At 45.0% G+C, this 13307-nt stretch overlaps 1 protein-coding gene across 1 annotated transcript in view; it reads right to left on the reverse strand.

The window, feature by feature from the left end:
• Positions 1 to 13307, reverse strand: part of SUCLA2 (succinate-CoA ligase ADP-forming subunit beta) — a 318851-nt gene that overhangs the window by 98760 nt on the left and 206784 nt on the right. The gene's annotated exons all lie outside the window — the stretch shown is intronic.

Here is a 13307-nt window from a genome sequence, read left to right on the forward strand (position 1 = left end):
CTAAAGGGTCAGGCTTGCATAAAACTTGTGAAAACCGAACAGTATTCTCCCCTGCTTTTGAATGGCAGCAAGGGTTTGTTGCAGTACAGCTTCAGTCTAGGTTAATGGCATCTTTGAGTTGCTAGCAGTGACTCCATAATATGTGCCTAGACTCGTATGCAGCAGCAGTGCAGCTGGTGAGAGTGATCCGGGTGTAGCTATGCTGAGGTCCAGTGCCACAATGACAAGAAATATTCATAAACCGTGCATACAAGTTGCCTGCCTAATCTAAAAGGTCTCAAGTTAATTTATGCAGGATTTGTCCAATTTTGTGAAGCTTGGTCTCATTACATTATAATGGCACAGCAATGTGTCACTTCCCACCACAGCAAAGGGATACCCGCGTAGAGAATGTCATAGAACGTCAAATACCATTATAAAATCAGATTTGCATTCACAATATGGTATATCTAGTTTTACTATCTTAAAGCATTAACACATCCCACGATAGAGCAATCAGAGTATCCATCAGAAGTGTTTTTAAGCACTGACCTGTCAAAATGGAGTGAGCCCTCCTATCAGACCAAACAGCAAGACTAGAAAGCGAAGCAAACTCTCTCCGAGCCCCAAACCCAGTCATATCCATGGTCTGATAATGGATCAATATCAGAAGGATTAATACCACTTCAATCCTCCGAAACAGAGCTAAATCTATCACTCTGACAAACACATTAGGGTAAAGAAGTTATCAGACATTAATTCTTGGCATTGATGTAGCTTAAGGGAATGGCGTTAATACTGGCATATAACCTAAGGGAATGGCGGCGAGTGGGAACTATTACTCAGGAACATTGAGATGCAAGACAGACATTCGCTCCAAGTGTACGACCTCTGGTTAGAAATATCTTGTGGCTTAAAGGCACAGACTTGTGGATTTCTATGGGGTCTCAATCCCTCACATCTGTACACTGGGGGAACTCTAAGTTGCCAAGTGGCAGAGAAACACAGCTGGGCAATTCCCAATATAAATTATAAGATGCTACTGCCCAGCCGACTGCCCTGTGGAGGGGGGGGGGGGGGGGCGGGGGAGGGCATTTCGTAGAAATTACGCCTATTGAATTAGGAACCATACTGCATTATTGAAGTGTTTGGCTATAGAATTTGTATCCGGATTCCTGGAAGCTACACGTGTTATTTTTGCCAATAATGGGGGGGGAACACAGAAAAAAGTAATAGAAAGTAGACCAGTTCCACAAGCCATTAATAATAATACAAATTACAACTTGGCAACTGGTGTTTTCATTCCACTGTAGGTTTGCTATATACAGCAGGACACAGAATGCTTTCTAGAAAACGGGTGTAACGAAATAACAAAATCAATATTACCCTAAGGCGTACATCTGAATAGCGACACGGCGGCTGGTGTTCAGGGGCGTGATGGGCGTCGCCCTACCACCCTAGGGGGGAGTAAAAAATGCGAGATGGAACACCGAGCAGCTAGCAAGAAATTGTGCTGGCTGCTCGGTAAATCTGGGTTTTGTTTGAGGGGGTGGGGTCGTGGTGGGGGAGGATGGCACTTGGCTCTGTGTATATCTTGGCTCCAAGGGCGAAGATTTCTTCGACCTGGAGCCAGAAAGCAGGACAGTGATGGCACACTGGTGGGCGCGGTCTGTACAGCACTGCCAGAATAGTGTTTTAGTTTGGGCGTTATTCACGTAGCCCAGGGAGGAATCGGAAGACTTCCATTAATTTCAATGGCTGTGGGCAGGGCAGTCAGCTTAAACAATGTAGGAGTGGGGGCGTGTCAGTGGCTTCTGCTTCTTCGATAAGACCCAGCAATAGTTGTGGTCTGGGGGAGGAGTTCAAATCCAGCATTTTCCGGTTTCTTCCAGGCTTGCTGTCTGCTGTCCAGTCATGCGGAGGAGCCTGGCGCGAGAACGTTCCATTGGTGAGTTATTTATTACGTTAATAGTTACACAGTACATTATATTGATCAAGAGACCAATGCTGAACGCTACACGCAGCGTATTGGTTTTGTTAATGTGTTTACATTCTTAAATTGTCTATTCTTTGTCGCTGTTCCTCTACCCTTGTGAGAATCTCATCCGAATCTGCCACGAGGCCGCACTGCTCGGCTTCTTTAAGAAGCTTCCCTGCTTTAAGGGAGCTTATCCCGTCCTGCCTTGGTGTGCAGGGGCCGGCAGGACGGGTTTTAAAACTTCTCCTGCGGACATACCTCCTGGCAAGCAAAAATAGTTGCATGGCAGCTATGTCAATCGGGCAGTCAGACTGTGTAGGGCACACATGTGTGTGTGTCTGTCCATTTCTGTGGGTGGCTGTCTAGTGTTTGTGTGTGGATGCATGTTTGTTTGCCTCCGTGTGTTTATGTTTATCGACATACTTGTGTTAGGGGCTTGTGTGTCTTTCGGCGTGTCTGTGTGTGACTACATTTCTCTGTCTGTACGTTTTGGTATGCTTGTGCATCTCTGTGGGAAGGGGGGGGGGGGGTGAATGTGTGTGCCTGAATTGTTACTGTGTCGATGTGTCCGTATTTGTGGGCAGTATGCAGGCTGTGCATATAATTGTTTACAGTGTGTCCAGGAAGGTACATGCTGTGCACGTGGGATGCCACAAGAGGGCTGCTGCACACACTGTGCCTCGAGCAGTGCATGCTGTGTATACATATGAGGTCTCAGGGTGTGTGCGCTGTACGCCTGGTGTCTAGCAGGGTACATTCTTTGTATACACAGTGTGCATGCATGGATTGCATAGTATGTGTGTCATGTGGTGCATGCTGTTAGACGGGATGTCTCAGGGTGTGCATGCTGCGTACAGGCTGTGCACATGGGAAGCCATGGGAGAGTGTGGGTTGTGCTGTGCACACAGGGTGGTTGAGGGGTCTGTGTACACAGGATGACAGGGCGCGTGCAGGCTGTATACATTGGGTTTCTGGGGGGGGGGGAGGGGGGGGGGTGCATGCTATAGGCACAGGCTGTCTTAGCCCTCTGCGCACATGGTGTCTCTGAAGCAGTCCTCGTGCTTTCAGGCACACTTGGCTCATATATAAACGATCTCTGGCTCTGCTGGAGCAGGCTGTGTGCTGTGGACACAAGGTGTGTGTCTCTGCGGAGTGGAGGTAAAGTGGGTAATATTGGCGGGGTGGGAGATGTCTTCTTTAATTTCCGGAGGATCTCCTGTGGTTGGGGAAGTCTCCTAGCAGTGCCTTTGTGTTTATTTATTTTTTGCTGGTTTTATGTAGCGTGAACTCGCCCAGAGATGTTGTGAGCACCAGTTGCATTGCACAATAACAGATCCATTTTCAGGTACGAGGAGATTGTGATTTTCCCAGAGTCACAAATCGCTTTACAAAGGCCATTTAAACATGTTGCGGATGTGGCTGGAATTACAGGTGCATGCTTTTTAACAAGGAACAGCATTTTAAAATTGCCGTACTATTGTTCTGCTTATGTTTTGTGTCTGCTGCCAGCAGTTTACACTCGGTGGCAAAGACAGTGATGTCGGCATATCATTGCCCTGGGACAGTAGAGCAGCTGTGGATGCTTTGATGCTCTATGCTCCGGTGTGTTTTTAAGGTCAGTGAGACATGTGGAGCACTGAGGAGTCCTGGAATCTGCCAGCTGAAGATAAAAAAAAAAAAACAGAGCGTATGCTGAGATTGGAGCTTGGCAGTAGGTTTCTTGCGTAGTGCGGTGCTAAAGGGAGACACGTAAGCACTACGAGAAGGCACTGCAACAGATATAGAAGTCACATTTGATGTGCTGGTTAACACCTACTTTGATACCTCCCTGCTGGAAAGGAAACCATGTCAACACTGACCTATTATTTCAAGTGGATTGTGCATGTGTGTCTTATCAACATCCTGCTCGCTCCTCAATACCCTTCTCAGGATCGAGGGCTGTCTCAGTCCGGGTCAATCCAGAGAACCGCATTGACGTGGGGCTACATTTTGACTTCAGGAGGGTTAGGTTGAGGGCTGAGGAGTCTAGAAAGAAGGTGGTAAGAGGGTGCAGCTTGTGGCATTGGTAACAAGAGAGAATCCACATAAAAGTATCGGACCATTAGTAGCAGCTGCCACGGAAGATTAGGCCCATGGAGCTCGCAAAGTTATTACTTGCACTTCTCTGCTTCCTGCTTACGCCTCTCTTCCTTACACGTGTTTTCTCCCATCTTCATCTGCCCTTTATATTCCCCTCCTTCCAACGCCTCCGCCTCCCTGTACATTCTCTCAGCAATATGTACCCTTCACACTCCATCCTCTCCTCCCATCTCTCTATTACCACTCTATTTTCAAAAATTCGTGGGTGTGGGGTAACTTCAACATTTGCAGTTGAGCTGGTTTGCTTTGCTCGCTCACGACTTTGCACTCATCGCCAACTTTTCCGCTGCACCATTTTCAAAACTCACCAGCCGCCACTGATTCATATCTGATCTGCAGGACACGGATCACAAATCTTTCCCAACCCAAGAGCTGGGGGGATGCAGCAGGCATGTTGCATGATCCTCTGCAACATCTGATTCTGTACGAGCATATATTTAAGGCACAGGACTCTCCTGATAGGCGTTGCCATGCAAAACGCAGGAGTTGTACATCTACGCTCTGGCCCTCAAAAACAAAGGTTCCTATAGAGAAATACAGCAAGTGTGGACTGACGCTACACGGTACAAGTCCAACAAACTCAATGGTGTACACATGGATATTTTTAGCATCCCATCTTAGCCAGCCAAAAAGCTGCTGACTAGAAGCACAGGCTCGCTCAAACAAAGCAAACCATCATCAAGCAAGAGAAAATCGCCACTGAGTTGTAAAAAAGAAGAGAAACTACGGAATGCGACATAGTTATACTGTCCAGATTTTGGATTTACCTGAAAACAGAGCAGGATAAGTTGGGGCAGGTGCACTACATGTACAGAACTACACATCAATGCAAGGCACACAGAGAATGGATGAAGAAGCCAAACATTCACTCTAAGATGCGCATGAGTAAATAGTGGTTCCCACCTGGAGGATTGCCAAATACTACAAAGGCGAAGTGGTTTAGCTGTCAGGATGAGCACAACAGTCTTAACGACCATCACTGTCCGTTTATCATAACGTAATGCTTAAAAGAAAATAGCTTTGATGGAGTGGAGGATGCACGGGCGTAGCTTGAGGGGGCTGACACCAGCCCCCTCCCAATACATGCATTCTTGAATGATAGTTCGGTCTGGGGGCCTTGATGCGGGTCTGCCATCTTTGTGTCGGTTTGTTTCTCATCCTGAGCCAAGAATGAAAGACAAATCAGTGGTATTTTAATGTAAACGTGAAAGAGGGAGACAGAGAAGTCCATCTGAAGGATTGAATTTCAAAATGTGAAAACAGATAGCCTGGAATCCCTACTTGTCCAAACTGCGTAATTCTGAGCAAATATTGCATTTAGCAGAGCCTCCTATTTGTTTATTACCACATATAAGCACACTTTTAAATACCTGACATCAGGATGTAGACTGTACAAGCACTTCTTATGTTTGATTAAAGAGACTACAATGTTGCTGCATCTATATTAGCAATTCAGGACATTTTTAGGGTTTACATGACTACCGAATGGTTTCTTATTTCACTAAGGACATTGTGGGGGCGAGCAATTAAGGTTTCTAAGAAACTATCACTATACAGTGATCTAGTCTAATGTACTAAGATGGAAAGAGTCCGCAATTAAAGAAATACACTTTTTCGAATGTTAAAGAGATTGTATCTTATTTTTACATTATGTTGGTTACACCAAATACATGCCGATGTTGTCCGGCTCGGATCGAGCGCTGTCTTTTAGAGCCAAGCCAGACACTTGTCTGGACTCTGGCTTAGCTCAGCCTATTAATTTACCAGCATGCTCTCATCTGTTTGCAACTTGGGCTTCGTTATTGAGGCCGTCAGTCACTCGATAAAATGTTTTGTGAAAGGAAAGGAATAGAAACATGTAGCCCTGCCCACATGCATTGATTTGACAACCCTGTCATAAGGCTTCTAGTAGCAGAGACAAAGAAGAGTGCGTGCAGTTGAAATAAGTGATCCCAAGGCAGGGATTTCGGGTCATTGTGACTGTAGTGATAAGTTCCTGGGAGAACTACCAAGCGAGATGGGCATGGGTGTAGCTTCAGCAAGGGTCTTTGGGGTGTGACACCCATCAAATGCATTCTTGGTTTGGGAGATGGATGTGGGGGCCCCAAATCAAACCTGCTATGTCTGTTTCAGTATTTCTCACACTTCTCATTTCACTAACAGGATTTGACATGTTAATTGTTTGGATCAGGTTCTTAAATACATAGTGTGACGGGATTACCAAAATAGTATTACATCTGCACCCAAGTACCTCTTGAATGGGAGCAAATGTACCATTTTTGGGGAATTCACAAACATTGATGTTGGTAGGCTTGGAAAGCTGCACCGGTCTCAAATTACCAGGCATGCTACTAGCAATCTAACACCCAAAAGGAGATGGGATGAACACTTGCTGCCAAAGAGTCAAACTCGTGGCAATCGCTAAAGGGTAGCATTTCAACTCGTCATTTTTCACCCACTGTACCACTCTAGACAAAGGCCCACCTACTGCAAATCAGTGCTGATCTGGTTCCTAATGGAAACAGACAATCTCAAATCTTGGTCATCTCACCCCTCCACCTTGCAGCCCACTGGTTTTTAGTTGGGAAATTTGAGATTCCCCCTCTACCCCTAACATCACTAAGCTACGCCCCTGGACGGATGAGATGAGAAAATGGAAACTTCCTTGAGCCTTAGTAGAGCTGACAATGACGAGAAAAATTACCTATAGTGTATTTCCATACAAGGTGGAGAAAAAACCCATGCCCTAAAACAAGATATGAAAAAAATAATAAACCAGGTCTCAGACTAATTAATATCCATGGTAAAAAACACACAAACCCAATTTCAAGTACTGTAGAGCTGAAAGACCTTCCGTAAGCTTAAAACAAATCAATGTCTGTATTTAACCTCTTGGTAGATATACACCTTGAAACAACAAAATGCCGAGCATAATGTATGGGCTATGCGTAATTACTGAAAAAAATTATGTTGATGCTACTAATAAGCAAAAGACGGGTGCGTACAGAACTTGGGAGAAGTATATTGTAAGATCTTACCAATGTTTCCATTGTTTTTTTTAAATCACATTATTTTGTATACTGTGTACTAACCCAACCTTTCCAACATGCCAAAATATATGACCTATACCAGCAATCCTCCTACTTAAACCAATGAAAAGACAGTTCCTAGACTGTACTTCTGATGAAAGGCGATATTATTGAGTATATATCACCTTAAAGAAGGAAATACCATATAAGAGAATGTTAAGAATAAACTTTTGCACCCTGAAATAGCACGGTCATGCGGGGTGATGTGTCTCAGGATTGGGATTGTGACAGCAGTAATAGGCTGGGTAAGGGGCAGCTCGTTCTCTGTCAGGACACAAAAACACTTAAAGTTAAGTAATCTGCTTTTCATGGCATTTACGTACTGTAAGAATGTGGGGTTTTCAGGTTAATATGAACATCTATTAGAGATAAATAGTTTATTATGAACAATGTGAACACCAAAGCATTATATGGTAGGAAGCAAAGATGTATGCAAATATGACGGACACACCAACAGGGGATCCCGCGACATAAAACTTGAATGCGGCACTAGTATGCAAAAGGACTGGCCTGAATCGACGGCCGAAATGGCTGCGGACAGCTCCCATGTTTAGGCAGGCTAAAAGCCAGAGCAGATTTTTCCATGTTATGATTTTGCAAACGATCAGTTATTTAACCACCTGTTCATCTTCACAGGGCAAGAAGATCCTTTCTGATAGAGGCCGGGAAGTAACTACACTAAATGGGAAGGTGCATAGAAGAAACATTTGCAAAAGTGCTATGTAAAATACAGATCTGTTCTAAATGTCGGTTAGAACTTATGCGGCCCTGGTCACTTCTATTACAAAGTATAGTACGGCAGTATCTGAAGTACTTAAGTAACCATAGGGTTCCAAGTCTTGTGAGAAAAAAATAGGACGACACTAAATCTAACTTCCAACTTTTTTGGGGGGGGGGGGCGATCTTCTAAATGAAGGATGCAGAAGCTTCTTAAAATGTCCCTTACCTACGGAGTTCCGGAGTAAGAACTAGTCTCTTTAAGACTCTAAGATCAGGGCCGGACTGGCCGTAGCGGGCACCGGGCAATCCCCCGGTGCGTCGCACGGGTGGGGGCCGTTTTTGTTACAGGGCCGTTTTTGCAGCATAGCAACAAAATCGGCCGAAAACCGGCCCTGGCATAGAGCTCGGCGGCACCCCGCACCCCCCTCTTCCTGGCGGCCGAGCACTTTGCCAGGCCAGGTTGTGGTTCCGAGTCCGGCCCTGTCTGAGATGCAACAGCAGCTAAATAGACCCTAGAACTGTCCAAACCAGACTTCTGTATCAGCCACAGAAGAAGACTAAGGAATAATTGTTTTGGCAACACCCACGGGACAGAAACCGATCCATTTTCTCCTTCTATTCCGGCCTTAAGAAAAGGCATCTAACTCCTTCGATAATCTTCAAATTAGAGTTAGAGTGAAAAAGATGTGGGTAGACTAGCCTTTCAGAAGCTAGGGTGCAGTTTAGCAATACAGGGAGAGGCAAAAACAAAAATCACCCGTGTGAAAAGGAAGAGTTCATTGAATTGATGAACTAAATAAAAACAAGTTTTTATGACTTCAAGACAAGGTCCAGAAAGTTTGGAGGTGGTCAGATTCTAAAAAAAGCTTGACACTGAAGAGACTGTGATACTTAAGAATACTGTACTGTAAAGGAAGTGTAATGTAGTCAGGCAACAACTCAATGTACAGATGGTTAAATCAAAGCTTGTACTGGTCAGTTGAATGTTATGTTAGGGTATGATTATTTGTATAGCTCGCTAATGACCCGTGAGGGCATCCAGGCGCTATGCAGGTGGAGGAGTCTGAAACAAATGTGTTTGTGTATGGGAAACCAGTAAAGGAACCAGAGGTGTGGGATGCTGTGGGTGCAGCGAGGTAGGTTGAGGATGAGTCTTGCTGTGGTGTTTTGGATGGTTTGGAGCTTGTTCAGGAGCTTCTTGGCGATTCCTGCGTAGAGTGCGCTGCCATAGTTCCGTCCACTGGTAATCGGGGCCTATGACAGTTTCCCTAGTGTTCTCTGGTAGCCACTTGAAGATTTTTCGCAGCATCTTCAGGATGTGGAAACAGGTTGAGGTCGCCATGTTTACTTAGACTGTAATGTCGAGTTTGTCATCTAGGATGATTACTAAGTTCCTGGGGTGGGAGCGGAGGGTAGATGTGGGTCCGATGTATGCTGGCCACCAGGTAGAGTCCCAAGCCGAGGTTTTCCTACCAAAGATCTTCACTTCAGTTTTGTCTGTGTTGAGTTTGAATCAATTGGAGCTGATCCCAGTGACGAAGTTATTTTTTATTGTGGGGGTTTTGTGTGACAGGAGAAATCTGTTGTACGTCGTCCGCGTAGGAACGTATGTTGATGCAATGTGATCTGATGAGGTCTGCCAGCAGGGTCATGTAGATGTTGAATAAGATCCTTGAAGGACTCCAGAGATGAGGATTTTGGCCTCCCCCATGTAAGTTGACAGGCTGACATTTTTTTTGTGTTTCTTCCTGGAAGAAGCAGATCCAATTGAGGGCAGGTCCTTCAATGCTTGTTTCATGTAGTCATCTGATCAGGGTAGAGTAGGAGACCGTGTTGATAGCTGTTGAGAGGTCGAGTAGTAGGAGGGCTGCTGTTTCTCCAAGGTCAAGGATCAGCCAAATGTAGTCTGTTGCTGTAATGAGGGCAGTCTCTGTACTGTGGTTGGGCCGGAAACCTGACAGAGCTGTGTCTAGGAGTTGGTGTGTTGCGGTAGAGAGCGAGTTGCTTATGGATGGCTTTCTCCATAACCTTGGCTGGGTAGGGTAGAAGGGAGATCAGCAGTAATTTGCTAGTTCCGTAGGGTCTGACGGAGGTTTCTTTAGCAGTACGTAGACTATTGTGTTTTTCCAGGCATTTGGGAACGTCTCAGTGGTGATGGAGTTCTTCGGGATGTGGGTGAGGACTTTGCTAATTGGAAAGGCTTCCATATTGCACACTGGGGGCTTTTGGGGGGCAGGGGTCCATTGGCGTCCCGGAGTCGATGGTCCTCATGATGTTGGCTGTTTCTTCTGTGGTGATTATTTCCCAGGTAGATGGGAAGTTTCCATGGCTATTTGTGGGTAGGCTGGAGGTGAAGTTGCACGTGCACAGGCTTGGTTGAGGGTCCAAGTTGTTGTGTAAGGTTTTGATTTTAAGATTGATTTTTTTTTTTTTAATACAAAAGACTGCAAGCGATGTGCAGGCAAAACATAAAAATAAACCATTTTCTTTGGAGTTCCCCTTACTATGTGTCTTTTTCCCTCTTTACTTTTATCCTTTTCATGCGGTGACAACACTACATGCTAAACATACTTATCAGAAATTACTTTCACATAATGATGCGTGGCATCCAAGAAAGATCTCATTTGGAACTCGCCCGTAGCCACTTCACGCCTGAACTAGGATAGCAATTATCTCAAAAAGAGTGTGTGTGGGATGTTCAAGAACACGTCACTATTGAAAGTTCTATTAACAAACAAGCAATAGCATCATGTTAAATACCTATGTATCGTTGTAGGCAAAACAGAGGGCACCCAAATGATGAAAGATAGCTGACAATGTTTAACTCTTGGCTTTCTTGTTGAAATCGTAACAATCAACTAGAAGGTCCTTAACTTTAGAATATCCCCAGGCACCAGATTGTCTGAAAAATGTTTTGCAGCATTGCACCTGCATGCCAATAGGTGGTGTCAAGCAGCTCCACTTCAACCCCACTCAAGAAGTGATGACTACAGCAATATGTAGGCGCTACTCCAGTGCGCAGACATCGGTTTCTTCCTGGAGATACACGGAGCACAAAAGTAATCAACTGTGCAACTGTGCAACTGTACAGATCTCTAATTTGGGTCATTTTTAGATGAAAAAGAGGCCACTCCACGGGACAGGAAGGAGGGAGGGAGGGTGATGAATCTGAACTTGGAGTATCCACCAGAAAGAGAAATACCAAACTTAAGTAACTTGCTCTTCTGATGGATAGTACTAACCACAGATTGCACACCTTTAAACAGATCCCAAAGCAGTGGCACCCCAGGTGGTGGATCTATTGAATGACTCGGATCAAAAGGTCCTGCAGGATCTAACAGCCAACATACCCTTCCCGTCAGATTTGGCTGCTGAAGCAGTAGTGCTTTGTGAACGTGTGCACTGATACAAACATTGCTGCCTGACTAATATCCAGAACAGGCACTCCCAAGTGCCAACATGGTGGTGGCAGTCTTGGTTCTGGGCCCTCAACGCTTCTGGAGGCTGCTCATTCGCCATCACGTAGAAGATTTTAAAACTGAAGACTAAGCATCAAGACAAAGTCCGCTTCTGCACTACTTCGCCTTTCTTTGCCCCAACGAACCCCACAAGGAGCTGATCAGCCACCTGATGGTCTTTGGTAAAGATCAATATAAAAACTGAAGACTCTTTTGTAGGTCCAAGTAATGGAGTCTCACCTCTTCTTCCAAGGGGTGAGGAGGGGCAAAGAACGCTGTAAGAGTAATGTACTGCCAGACATGAAATGAAGTGACAACTTTCGGGAGAAAATCCGCTCTGACCCTTAGCAATAGATTATCTTTGAAGAAGGTAAGGTGGCTGTACTCACTGCGCTTGAAGCTCACCCACATGACATGCTGGTGTTATTATGATGGGAAAAAACATCTTCATGGTTAGTAGATGTAGAGACATCTACTCAAAAGAAGTACACATAAGAGAAGTAAGGACCAAACTAAGGTCCCACTGTAATATCACAAAAGGTTTAGGGAGTAACAAGAAAATGCATCACAACAGGTGATTTGAACAAAGACAGTTGGTCTTTTAAACATAAAAAGGCAGAGAGCACTGACAAGTAACCTTTAACAGCGCCCACTGCAAGTCTGTGCTGGCACAAAGATGGAATAAACCGTAGCATATCGGACAGCTTGCAAAGTGTCCGTGCTACGGATGCTACACCAAGCCACAAACTGGTCTGAGAGTCCGGCGTAGACAGGTTTTGTAGAAGGCTGCTCGGCTACCAGGATGACATACACTGCTTTGGAGGTAGACAATGCCGTCAACTGCACCACTAAATCTTCATGCATGAAGGTGTAATTGACACAGACCCAGGTGCATGACCCTACTCTGCTGCTGCATCTGTAGATTCTGCCGAAGTGGCAGCAGGACCAGAGGGCAGGTGCTCTTGCCCGGAAGTTAAGGGTACCTCACACTCTCCTTGCCCAATCTGTGGCCCCTAGTATGACTTTGGCCAGGTCATTCTTGATCTTATTTAGAACTCTGGACAGGGGAGGTAGCAGCAGAAAGGAAGTCGCTGTATGCTCAAATAGCTCTGAGCTATTCTCAGAAATGTTAACAGTTTTAAAAGCAAACAAGTTTAGAAATCATGTTGCTAAAATTATCACTCTAGGCAGGGACAAAGGGAGTTATGTAGCTCCCGTGAAAGCATTGCGGACAAACAAGTTAAGTGAAAGTCTGTTCTCTTTTATACCAGTGAATGTGGGTGGAGTGCTAAATGGGAAATGTCCCACTGTGAAAATGAAAATGCAGCCCTGACTGAACACAGATTGTTATATTTGCAACAGTGGGAAAGAACTCGTCCAAAAGTCTAACTAGTTCATGTGAATATCAGCCTCCACGCAACATCCTTATGCTACGACAAGAAAGCTTTCATGAACAGATGAGAAATGCAAACTTAAGGAAACGTGCAAGGATATAATTTTCCAGGATGGAGATTATCACACTCTAGGCTCGTAGAGTAAGTACCACATATAAGCCAGGAAGGACCAATGGCATCATGAGATGTTCAACACAAAGTCATCTGACCCTCCCACTGGAAGATTCTTCAACACATTCAGGCTAACAGCACCTTAAGGACTGTCCTCACTAGAATTACATTAGAGAACACAAGGCCGAGGGAGCTCTGATACTGATACAGATGCTTGACGCAAAAGTAAACAAACAATTCAGCATGGCTGAAAAGTGAGATATTTAGCCTGCTGCCGAAGAGTTCGAATTTTTAGTTTCCTATCGCAACTACAGCATCATAGCTGTGTGCCCCTCATGAAGCTTTAAGAGAGAGTAATCAGAGGATGAAGAGAATAACCGTGGTAGTACGTTATCAACTCTAAACCAGGCAACAAGGCTGAGTGCCCCTTCTGAAGCAG

This window comes from Triturus cristatus, chromosome 8, assembly GCF_964204655.1.
Source record: "Triturus cristatus chromosome 8, aTriCri1.1, whole genome shotgun sequence".
NCBI classification, from domain to species: Eukaryota; Metazoa; Chordata; class Amphibia; order Caudata; family Salamandridae; genus Triturus; species Triturus cristatus.